Source organism: Bombus vancouverensis, chromosome 15 (assembly GCF_051014615.1).
Source record: "Bombus vancouverensis nearcticus chromosome 15, iyBomVanc1_principal, whole genome shotgun sequence".
Taxonomy (NCBI): Eukaryota; Metazoa; Arthropoda; class Insecta; order Hymenoptera; family Apidae; genus Bombus; species Bombus vancouverensis.
In genome coordinates this window covers 4,722,729-4,734,793 of record NC_134925.1, presented here as the reverse complement: position 1 = coordinate 4,734,793, position 12,065 = coordinate 4,722,729, and the positions used below count along the sequence as shown (strand labels likewise).

The following is a 12,065-nucleotide window of genomic DNA, read 5'->3' as shown; positions in this document are numbered from 1 at the left end:
ACCCAAACAAAAAATTTTTTTTCGATTATACTTCTCCTTCGTCGAGATCGATTCTCGGTAGTGACGCACAAAAGTCTTCTAACGTGTGTGTCGAGTCTAGGGAAACGTTTCTCGATTACCTTCTTTCCGCGCGAGAAGTGTCTGTTCGTGACTCGTTTTCTCTACGATCGAGATTTCCTCTGTGACTGACATTCAGTAAAAACACGGCCAATAGACACTACTCGTCGCTGCGGTTGGAAATTTGGTGGCAGTTGCACCAAAGAGGGAAAATTATCCTTTTTGGAAATGAAAATCGTGTTACGCCACTAGTAAGAGACTTGCCAATACTCTTAAGTCGACGTGATGTCTGGTGACTGACGCCGTCTCCGCGGGACGTTTTGCGGCCTCTTTTCTGGCCTGTAGCTTTCGCGGATATTCATGAGCAGCAACGTCGAGTGTCCCAGGAGCTCGGTAAAGAATCGACGCGGAATTGTTAGAGATTGTTCTCCGTTTGACAAGCCCTGTCAGCGCCCGAATCGATCGACCGCTGGCGAGATTACGGCGCACATCCGATATAAAGAAGTTGTCTGCCGGGCCGAGTGACGAGACAAGACATTTTGGGGCGTGTTGGCGTTAAAATATGCTGATACATCGTCGAAGAAGGGTGTTGAAGGACATGCCGGTCATAAGTATTAGGGCACCCTGTCGTTATATTTATTGGAAAACTCTAACAAATTTTATTTTATTTAATATTTTGCATACGGCGAATATAATGTACAAGTAATAAATTTATAAGAGCTGGATGAAAATATAATATATTTACAGTGAAACAACTAGACAACAGAAAAGTATTTAATTCTTAGAAGATCAGTAGCTATCGCAACACTTATAGTTATTAGTATAGATATCTTGTGCTCTGCAGAGTCAACGCAGGATAAAGTGCTAGGGAAAGAAAAATTCCAATTCTGACAGTTCTATAGCCTGGCATTGTAGAATTTTTGGAATGAAGGCTCCCCCGTGTATGAGTCGCGTCTTTGAGGAAACTGTGTTTCGACATTGTGCCAGCATGGCAGCTGGCTTTATCAGGAGTTGATTGACATTAGTATATCAGTCAATCTCTGATGAAGCTAACTACAGTGCTAGCAAATCGTCGAAACACATGTTCTTCAAGGACGTGACAAAAGTGCTGCAACCTCCTAACGTTGGTCTCTTTTGTGTGTAGATCGTTGCTGTAAAATATTCGCGGATAAAACGAATCGGCCACGCGGATCGATCGCCGTCGAAGGAATTGAATTGCTAATTCGATCAATTATTCTCTTCGGTTGTTGGTCATGTAAAATTGAAACCGTTCACACGTAGCCGTCGATCGGCCATGAAACGAATTGGTCTCGTCTTCGGCTATGGCGTAAACCGTAGCCGGCGCATTCGAGGGAAAATAGGAGAAAATAAAATACAAACAAACGGCTGCGAAACAAATTCTCCGACGAACTTCCATAAAAAGTTTATTACGTCGTATAGCCTTAAATGATCCGGAAATTTTGACATCGTTGCGCGTTTTACGAGATTTTTACGCGACTGCGTTTCGTGCGACAAGTAGAACCAGCAGACAGCGAAATGAAAAACCGTTCGAGGAAAACGAAAGGAGCGTTTCATGAGCGGCAATTTCCAGCTTCCTTCGACGCGTTCCTTGCGAAATTGACGCTTCTGCTTCTCGCGTGGCATTCAACGATGGAACGCGCGAGCCTGTAAATAGAGAGAACGCCGTTACCTAATTATCCGTAAAGTTTATCCATCGATCATGCCTGCTCACCTGTCATAAGCAGCACCCGAGGCGACTCCCGTCCTGCTTTCCAAATTTAGAAAAAATTCCCTGTCGAATACCTCGAAGTACGCGCCACGTTACGGAACTCACTCACTCGAATCTGTTCTTCTTCGTTGTCCCTTCTTTCGAAGAGTCGACACGTTCAAAAAGGGTGCGGGAGCAGCTGTCGAATTCCGTTTTCGAGGAAAAACTTTCCTTTCCTTCGAATACCTCTTCCAGACGAAGAAACTTCCACAAAGACATGGAAAATTAAAACTGAACAGAAACGATCTTCCCCTCCCTCGAGTGAAAATTTCTGGACTTCTGAGAATTGTCCTTTGACACTGTGCATAAGAATTCACCTTGGATCTTAGCTGATGCTGGTGTCTTGACAGAAGAGCGAAGTAAACTTCTCTAGAGAAGAAGATAAATATTATTCAAATTCTATGAATGAAAAGACGAGAAGCAGCTAAAAGAACAACGGTAAAATAAGTAACATTTTCGAAAGTATTTTTATAAAATAACGAAGACTAGTATCGCGTGTATGTAAAACAACGTTGACATTATATATAAAACTTGTAATATGAACCATTTTTCCTATAAGATCGATCTCCGACTACTACTACAAGTTGGGAATCGAAGGTCAAGAACACGAGCTCGATGGCTGAGTAGGTACGGTTCTTGTCTACTGTGTGTTAGGTTCGAGTTCGATCCCCGATGGTTGTTCGGTTTTATTTCATCTGATTTTTCATTTCTCAAAAATTAAGTACACCATGAATTCATTCATCTCTACGGTCTTCTAATAGATTTTCTACTTTGAAAGTTAAATTTTAAGAAATATTCATCGCAGAAGAGAGGAGGAAGAGTAGTATAAATAGTGTGTAAAAGGTAGTAAATATCCATGTGCTTAGGCGTCCATTTAGTTTGCTGACGAATAATGTCAATAATTGATAATACTTGTTCTATATGAAATGACGAGTAGAAGAAGGAGACACTGCTTATAGGAGGAGAGAGATAATACAACCCGTATCTTTTACTATCTATTCCTACACTTCACAAGTTTACGAGTGTGCAATGATGCATATCAATAGAGATGTCCGAGATCTAATCTCACACGTGCATCATAAATTCTGATGTAGCGCATATATGCAACAGGAGAATGTGTATGCAGGTGGTAGCATATGTGACTGAAATAACTATTATCGCAAAGGAGGAGGAATAATGACTATAATCAAAGTAATTCGCCCGTATTGTCACCTGCTGTGCCGAATTGCTATCGTTACGTTGAATGACCAGATTATAGTAATGATCGAGATAGATGATTAGATTAATATAATCTTCGCGGAATCTCTGCGAACAAGATATGATTGCAATTATTGATTTGACGCAGTGTAAAGCAACTGATAACTCAAACAAGTATTGCGAATAGCTGGTCTTTTTAAAAATTTACGATAGTAATATAACAGAAGGAAATAATCTTTGATTCGAGAAAATTTTTGATTTTTAGACTTCAAACGAACTGTGTTATCATTTGTCAATTTGCTTTCCAGCAAAAATACCACGTTCTCTCTTACACAAGTGCATAATTCATCTCGAATATTTTTCTCAAATTATTATTCCATAATTCAAACCAGAAGGCTACTACGAAATTCGTCCGGGTCCTCGAGGTTTTTTTACCCTTTCACATGGATGTCTTTTGATCGTGGAACGCACGACAACGTCCGTTGGTTTCCGGGGAGCATCACGATGTCCGGCACAGGCATTTATTATACGGGCGAGCGACTGGACCGAATGGGTGCCAATTTTCTGTACGGATGCGAATCGGAGGACCTTGTTTGGCGCATCGTCTGCCGAGAGGAAGGACGTCCGCCTCTGCGCGTGATATTTCGAGCACCTCCAAGAGATTGCTATCCATAAATCAGACAAGGGAATTTTTTTCTTCCCCTTCTATCTCTGTGTTTCTCGGTCAGTTTATCTCATCGCGAATTTTCCTGTTTCCCTTTCACTCCCTGCTCTATTTCTAGCCGACTTGTTCATCTTTCCTTCGAGTCTCACGCAAATGGGGTATGGCTGGAAGTTGATGCGAGTTACCAACGAAGAAGATATATTTGTTCGAAATAATGCGCCATAAATTCGCGGAGAGTTTAATGTACCATCGCCGGACGGTGCGAGGGAAGCGTCCGCGATAAATCAGCTTTTCGTCTGTGTGTGCACGCGCAAGAGGGTGGAACTGGGTCGACTTGCGTTTCGTCATCGTTAACGGTGTCGTTCTCGTCCCGACGTCGTGGCCGCTTTTAGCGTTTATCGGTGAATCGGAGAGACTCAGCTGTATCGGGAACAATGAATCCCTGGTTTTGCGCTTTGCGTTTCCTCCAACGGTATCCAGCTGGCGCATAAATATTCACCATTCGTGTCGGTGAGCCTTCAAAACGAAGCCTTCGAAGGAAAAACTTGGTCCTTTGTATCATCGAACTGATTCGTTCTAACTATAGTCTCCAGTTCCTGTATATCCCGAACATCAACCACAGTATTTTATTTCAAAAGTATCGAATTCCCAAAGGCGGGCATAAATATACGATGGATTCAAGACTGACAGCTTTTCCATTTATTTAACAAAGGACTCTAGATCTTGACGTAGATAGAAACCGTCATAGCGGTCACTAAATCACCCTTTCTCTACTAAAAGACGTATAAACGCACTTTTCCAATAGTAAAGTTCATATCGTATTGTACACTGACTCGCAAAGGTATATGAACCATAAAAATGAACCTATAAAAAATGGATACATAAAAAGTGTTGAATACACCTCTAGCAAGTGTAATTTTCATATGTCATCAAACGCAATATGGTGCTAAAGATAATTCACATACATGTATATATATATACATTTTCAAATTCGTTTCAAACTTTAACAATATAATCACCGTAACAATGCTAATGAAATTTTAAAATATTTCGTGTAACGCGCGTAATACATTTATGAAAGGTGATAAATACTTTCACAAGCCTGTGCATATACGACCAACGCTGATCATTGTCTCCCTCGCAAAAAAACATACATCGCAGTCAGGAGAATTTCCACGCACAAAGCAAAATCACGCTGGCGGCAAGCGTTTTCGAGCCGCAACGGCCAATAACGGAGTGTTTTCCGCGTGCGGTGATACAAACGTTCCCTCGAACACGCGGTGGCCCCGGGCGTAATCCCCGTTTCGCGTGTGCAATAGTGTGCATAGAGACGGCCCGGAAATTACGGTGTAATCCTATTTTTGCACGCGTTACGTGTTAATCTTTACCAGGCACAGGGGAGCCGTTGCAATAAAGTATCCCCGTTCCTATTGGAATTCTCGGTCGTATTCCGCGCGTATCGTAAATCAGCCCCGCGGACACTCTGCATCGCTCGCTCGCCCCTCGCGCCACGGCCATTCGTCGTTTGCTTTGAAAAAGTTGTACCTTGTTTCGTAGTTTCCCCTATTCTGCGTTGATGCACGCGTGTGCTTGCCTTTCTATCCAATTATTTTCTCTCCACCTCTCTGCGTTTGTTCACCAGGGATGATCGAGAGTTGGTCACTGACCAAGATTGACCTTCGGATTCCAATCGATCCGAGGAGCCTATCGTGACAGTACAGTTTTGGTTATTCATCCACGAATTCTCTCGTGGGACACTATCCGCGGGATACTTTACTATACCATCGCTGACGAACATTAGCCACGTTGGATTTTCAGGATTTGTAGTCGAGATCGAGGGTGGATATCGCTGTTAAGAATCAGAATGAATTGGGTAAACTTGGCAAAGTAGTATAATGTTCTTTTCGACAAGTTTCTAATAGATACGAGCAGGATAGCCAGCAGTTAGTTTGCATAATAGCCTTTTTGTCGATGATCGAGAGTTTCCTCGTTGATAAGATCATTTACGGCGTTTGAGTATGTTCGAAACTCTGTATCGATTCGCGAGTTAGATCTCCAAGTGATTATTAGACGACGTTCGTTCGACAACGGCGAAGCTACTTTAACAAAATATTCGAGTTCTCAGGATTAGAAACTTTCTACATCGATGTCTGTTAAGGAATCGATTCGTAACGCAAATTTCCGATCTTTCGATTAGAAACTAGTTAATAGATTCGCTATTGGTACTTGAAGGTAAAAAATTATGGTATCATCGAAAGAAAGAATATTGCGGAAAACAAAAATAGGAGAAATTTAAATGAGGTAACAGGAAAATACAGCAAGAGGTGGGTAACAAAAGGCAAAGGAAAACAGATTGTAAAGTGCTAGGGAATGAGAATAAATGAGTAAAGGAGAATGAAACCGAGAAACCTTGCCTAGCAGAACAAATAAAAGGAATTAGAAATAAAAGAATGGAAATAATAAAACAAAGGTGAAAGCAAAGTAAGTATACAGTAACGAAATAGGAAACCGGTACCTAGTTGGCAATGAATAAAAACGAGATGATAAGGCTACCTGAATAACAGCGAGAAATTAAAAGTGTGACTGCATGTGTTCAAGAACCGAAATAATACGGAGTATTAAAATTAAGCCGAGGACCACGATAGAGAGAGACAGAATCAGTGAGAAGGAATATTCTGGTGTAGCACGTGTTAAGAGGGATTCGTAGGGTTGTAAATTATGTCGGTAACAGAAACCACTCGATACATTTACTAGTACGCTACAGGGTGGCTCCGTAAGTCTACGCGCTATCAATTATGATATACTAAATTTGTGTCTAATACGTCCTTTTCGCAAAAATTCTCTGCTTAAACGATTTCAAAATGAAAAAATATCGAGATACTTCTCAGGTATTTAGAATAAAAATCTAACGTATATGGTTTTATTTGGATAAATATTACTCTGTCTCTCTCTCTCTCTCTCCCTCTGTCTGTCTGTTTGTCTGTCTGTCTCTCTCTCTCTCTCTCCCTCTGTTTGTCTGTCTATCTCTCTCTCTCTCTCTTTCGCACATCAATAGATGACTCAAATGCAAAATAATCCAAGGCTGAATCCAATGCCATACCTCATAAAAAGATATGGAAGCAGAATTCCATCTGGCACGAATTTTCATCTTCTGCCTCTCGCTCCGAAGATTCTCAAAGAGTCGGTCATACCCTAAGACACACTGCGCAATAGGGAAGAACGCGGACACCACAATTCCGGCGCGGTTAGCTGTCGCCTGGCACGCGGGAGTGTAACACGTGCCGAGATTCGTTGAGGCTGGATACAATTCCGCTTTAAAGCTGGGCCTGATATGCACACGGTATGTGTGGCAGGAACTAATCTTTGCTTTGGGCAGGAAATAGGTGGAGAAAGGGCGGATGTGGATTTTGGAATGGGGGAGGAATGGGGCTGATTCGAAAACGGTGACAATTGCAGAGTAAAGCGGGAGTCCCGACACGCGGCTGCCGGCCGAGAGAAACATTGGAATTCAGCGGCATGCACGAGCGCGTATGTTTGAATTAAATGCAAATGTAAACGCGGCGTAAGTTGGTGTACACCAGCCTCGTCGTGGATTCGCCGACGAAAGTGTCTGGCGCTTGGGCTGCCGCGCTTGTTCGTTCCGAGTGTTCCGTTCCGTTTGTGTTCCCTCGACGACCACTCTATTCCGTGGCTCTTTTCTGAGCGCGCACGCTCTTTGTACAACTGCTTGTCTGTCTCTCCTCTTCTTGTTTTAACCGCGTTTACCGTTTATTGTTTCTTGAAAGTTACTTGTTTCGAGGACTCGCCGGACTTTGCTCGCCAACGTATAAAATTCTACGGAAGCTACAATGTTCAGAGATATATACGCGCGCGAAGCAAGAAAATTAGATACAGAGTCAGCTATTGTCACGGAGAATAATATTTTACGAGACATCCCCGCAAGTGTCAAAAGAACCAATTTATTGTTATTCCGGTTTCTTCTTTTTGGATACCAATTTATCGACAAAATTAACCAAAGCCATTCTTCTAGACTATTGTTCCTTTTGGAGATCCATCTACTGATAAAATTGACCGAGGATATTCCTCAAAGTTATTATTCTTCCCGGAGATTGATCTGTTGGCAAATATGATATAGAGATAAGAGTAAGAAGAATTAAGAACAATTTTTTGGAAATAAACATCGCTGATGTACATATGCGTGTTTACACTCTTTTGACGACTTTACAAATAATGATACGAATAATTGTCTTTGATACAACAGTTGTCCCTTTTACGGCAATATTTGCGCTTTCTCTTCTTTCAGATTCATGTTAGAAACCTGATGACCATTCGGAATATTCAAAGCTTCACGTATCCTTAGAAAATTCACCAAGATTAAGGCAGCTCATGAAGTTGATCGGTATCGAAATTGCTTCTAATAAATATTCTATCCGCTTCTAAATGTAATACCTGTGCCAGATATAATTCCAGAGACCTCCTGCTGGTTTCCTGGAACAGGAAACGACGAGGCTCGGAAGAGGGCAGACCGATTATCCGGCGCATCTCGCCGAATTACGAAACACCACCGTGTACGTGCGCATAATTCATCGTTCTGCAAGCCAGCGCACCTGCGGATGACGATAGCGTGTGCGCGAGCGTTCAGGCTTGTTCGATGATGTGAGAGAGCGCCGGTGTTTCCGATGAACGTAATTCATCGTAATACGAGCACGCGTCCGCGTGATAGATTGACGTCAACCGTCTTACCGCGATCAACCTTCTGTTTGTCGCGCACGAAATTCCGGAAATCGTTTGAAAAAGCAGAAATCACGGCAAATGCAAACCGAGAGTTCAGCCTGGTTGATTTATACGGTGAGATTGCCGGTTAATGGCTGCGTTCGCGGTCTGATCAAATATTATTTAGCGTTCCACTCTATCCACGTTCCAGTCACGTTTCAGCGGAGTGAATAACCGACCGCGATCGGTCGTCGACTGGATCGCCACTTTATATCAATCGTGCGAGTTTCAACGATAAATCGTTATATCCCATGTGAAAATTAATCGCTTTATGCATTTCGTCAAAGTCTGCAAAAAGTTACCAAATACCGGAGATGAAACGTATTACCGAGCTTTCCGTGTTTGTATCACATCAATATTTGCGTAGAATCGTAGAAGAGAAAAGTTTGTCAACTTTAGCGATAGCTGGCACTGGCTTTTTGTTTTCTATAATCTTTCGCTACATATGCTGTTATTACACTTTACTACAACTACAATCGTGGTACTGTGTTACATCCGGTCATGAGAAAAATCGTGCAAAGATTACACCATTTGTTTACGAGGAGCCCGTTATCACTGTTCGAGGTGATTCACTTCGTGTACACTTCTATCTCAACTTGTGTGTCGTATCGTCAAGCTTGAACAAGGAGCTCACGCGATTACGTAAATGCGGAATCGGGCAACGCGTACGTGACGTTACGGGCGTCTTCACGCTAGAAAACCGACAAACAACGATTAACTAAGTCACAATTGCTTTTTATCAAGCTGTAATATAACATTTTTGACGCGTTCTTTGAATTCTTAGCATCTTCTTGGTAAATTTAGAATACACGAGCATTCTGCTTAGTTCGATGCTTTAAGATGTTAATCCCTATAACTATACTCTACTATTAGCACACCCGTTCGTTTCGTACAGAACGTGATACTAATTAATCAGAATGAAATAATAATTCAAACTGTATACATGTGTGCCAAAAAGTTGTAAAAATTATTTGCATGAATTTTATGAATTTGCAATTTAATAAGTAGGCCCTTATAGAATTCTTTGGTCTAAACTTCGTTCGAATAATTTACCCTAAAACGCTTACTCTATCGGAGGACCTTCATTTTCTTGCCACGTTCTCAGCGCTTTGATCTCAAAGTTATTAGCCAATCGAGTGGAGCGATCGTTAAGCTGCCATAGAGGATCCGGAAACCAGGTTTGAAGAATCGATAGCACGTGTGCCAGGGCGACCGCAGCGATTATGCTGCATCTATTATCGGAGAGCAACAAACAACACGATTCTGTGGCCTGATCCAAGACGTGATCTTGACGAATTGTCCCCGAGAGGAAACGTAATCCCTTTAGAGGCCGCAAGCAACCAGCGACCATCGAAAGATCAACCGCCTTCGACTGGCTTTCTCGATCTCTCTAACATCCAGCTGAGAAATCGATGCAAGGATTGGTACGGTGAACGATCCTGGAATCGGGCTAACGACGTCCTCTATTAATCTATTAATTGAGTCGAACCTTCGTGTATCTGACTGCTTGTTGCAGAAAAAGCATCGGCTTCTGACGTTTGCTTCTTACTCGAGATTATCTTTTTGCATCAGAGATTCGTGCTTTCAATGATAAATAGCGAAACAACAGTTTCTTTAGAGATTTAGATTTATCTTTCAAGCGAATCACGAACTATTAAAATCCGAATTTTTAAACGCAATTTGCTCACGCCTTGATTTCCTTGATTAAGGTCTCTTTAAAATCACGTAGAATAGGAAATACGGTGTTTGCTCGATTTTAATTGAATCTGTAAACCGTAATGCGGCAGTCACGGCGTTGCAGAGAGTCAAGAAGAACATTGAAAATATAACGAATTCAATTCGTTAATTTCGTTCGACTGAGCGTTCCTTTCGCCTCGAAATTCTGAATTTTCTACGACAGACTGAAATTAGCGGCCGTGAACGCGGTAATGCGAAGCGTCGCGAATAAAATCGTTGTCCGGAATCGCGTCGCGTATTCGAGCTAATTAGTCGTGTAACGATAATGGGTGGCAGGCTCGTTCGTTCGAGAGTTCCGAGAGAGATCCTTCTTTTTCCCAATGTTCTTTCACCGATTTTTCGTTCTTTCGTTGAAAACACGTGAGCATCGTTCTCTTGTCCTAATGCAAAATTTTACAGAACAAAATATAATTTTACGACGTTAAAGTTGATAGAAAATATATACCATTGCATTCTCGGGTTTGTTTACAACGAACAAAAAAAGAACAGCCATTAGAGATCGCGACTATAGTTCACTCATAAACGAACTTTGCTTGAAATCTCTTCAATTTCGGAGAATCGTTGGCGACCTACTTTTCCTATTTTGGTTGATTAATGGAACTATTTGTTGTCCACAAGTCCTTGAATTGATTAACTTTTATGCATTCGCGAGACCTCTCAGACTCTTAGAATCGGTCCTCCCACGTCATTATATTTCAAAATTAGCCACATGAAACAAATAAATGAATATAAAAATAATACAACAAAATCGTTATTATCGTAGCCGCAAACACTACGGCTACCGGATAATTAGCATTCGGTTTTAACCATAGCCGCAATTCATTACGAGCATCATCTACTTTGGTTCTTGATCATGCTATTATTCCTTCCCTCTCTCTCTCTCTCTCTCTTTCTCTCTCTCTCTCCAGAAATATCACGGCAGAGCCAAGAACAATACCGATTAATCCTTTGAGCTTCGATTTATATTCCTCGATTCGTACACGTGGGTCTGTAACGGTTTCCAGGGTTTATGTACATATATTATAGTTGTAATTCGTAACATGTTTTGTCCGTTAGTTGTTCCGTGTTAAATTGTTGCTATTCGCCGTGTATATTGTTGGCTGTACCGGAGATGAAATCTGTGTTAACAATGCGTACACACGGATCGTGGATGCAGGACGGATCGTGCTACTTTGCAGTTTGCCCTCGGAAACTTTGTCGTTGTGCGATTCGTCGAAACTTTCTCACAGTGTTGGAAGTTCTCTTAAAATTCGCGGAAACATCCGTATTTCTCGTACTTTGTATATTTATTAATTCAAATATATATCATGGGTCGTGTATCACGAGCACGAAGCGACATTATATAGTAGCAGACACGTGATATTATTGGTTTTGCCTTGCTCAAGTGTATCCACTCCATTGTCGCGCATTATGTTCTTACCATTATCGTTTTCGTTCTCGATTTCCACGCGGGAGAGCGAGGAACGAGCGGCTGATCGACGAGAGAAGGAAGAGGAATCGTGATATCACTCGCATCTCGTGTTCTTCTGGTTTCTCCTTTTAACTTCGCGCTTCTAACTTTAGTCAATGTGGTCATCCGCGTGTCACGAGAGTTACATACTCGTATGTCCGGCGTTAGACACACGATCTCGCTTGTCTCGTTTTGTATACGCCTATATGTAATCTATTGTTACGTAATTTAGCGTTATTATTGATCGAGCCTGGCGCAAATCTGGTTCCATATTCCTCTTGGCATCTTAGTTCCCAATCTCCGATCACTCTTTGCTTTCCGCAATTCCAACGACGATCGTAATTAATCGTATCTATGCATCTCAAATATATTTTCAGAAATTATCTGATAATTATCAAACAAAGATATTAATTAGTAGC

The 12,065-nt window shown here is 41.7% G+C and overlaps 1 protein-coding gene and 1 long non-coding RNA gene across 5 annotated transcripts in view; one reads left to right on the top strand and one right to left on the bottom strand.

Moving 5' to 3' along the window:
• The window catches only part of LOC117157346 (sodium-coupled monocarboxylate transporter 1), a 158,066-nt gene that overhangs the window by 108,511 nt on the left and 37,490 nt on the right, over positions 1-12,065 (top strand). The gene's annotated exons all lie outside the window — the stretch shown is intronic.
• LOC143303693 (uncharacterized) lies at positions 849-11,724 on the bottom strand. The gene is made up of 3 exons (XR_013060212.1): positions 11,617-11,724; positions 1,790-2,194; positions 849-1,722 (listed from the first exon to the last, which is right to left on the bottom strand). It is a non-coding gene; the product is annotated as an uncharacterized LOC143303693 (long non-coding RNA).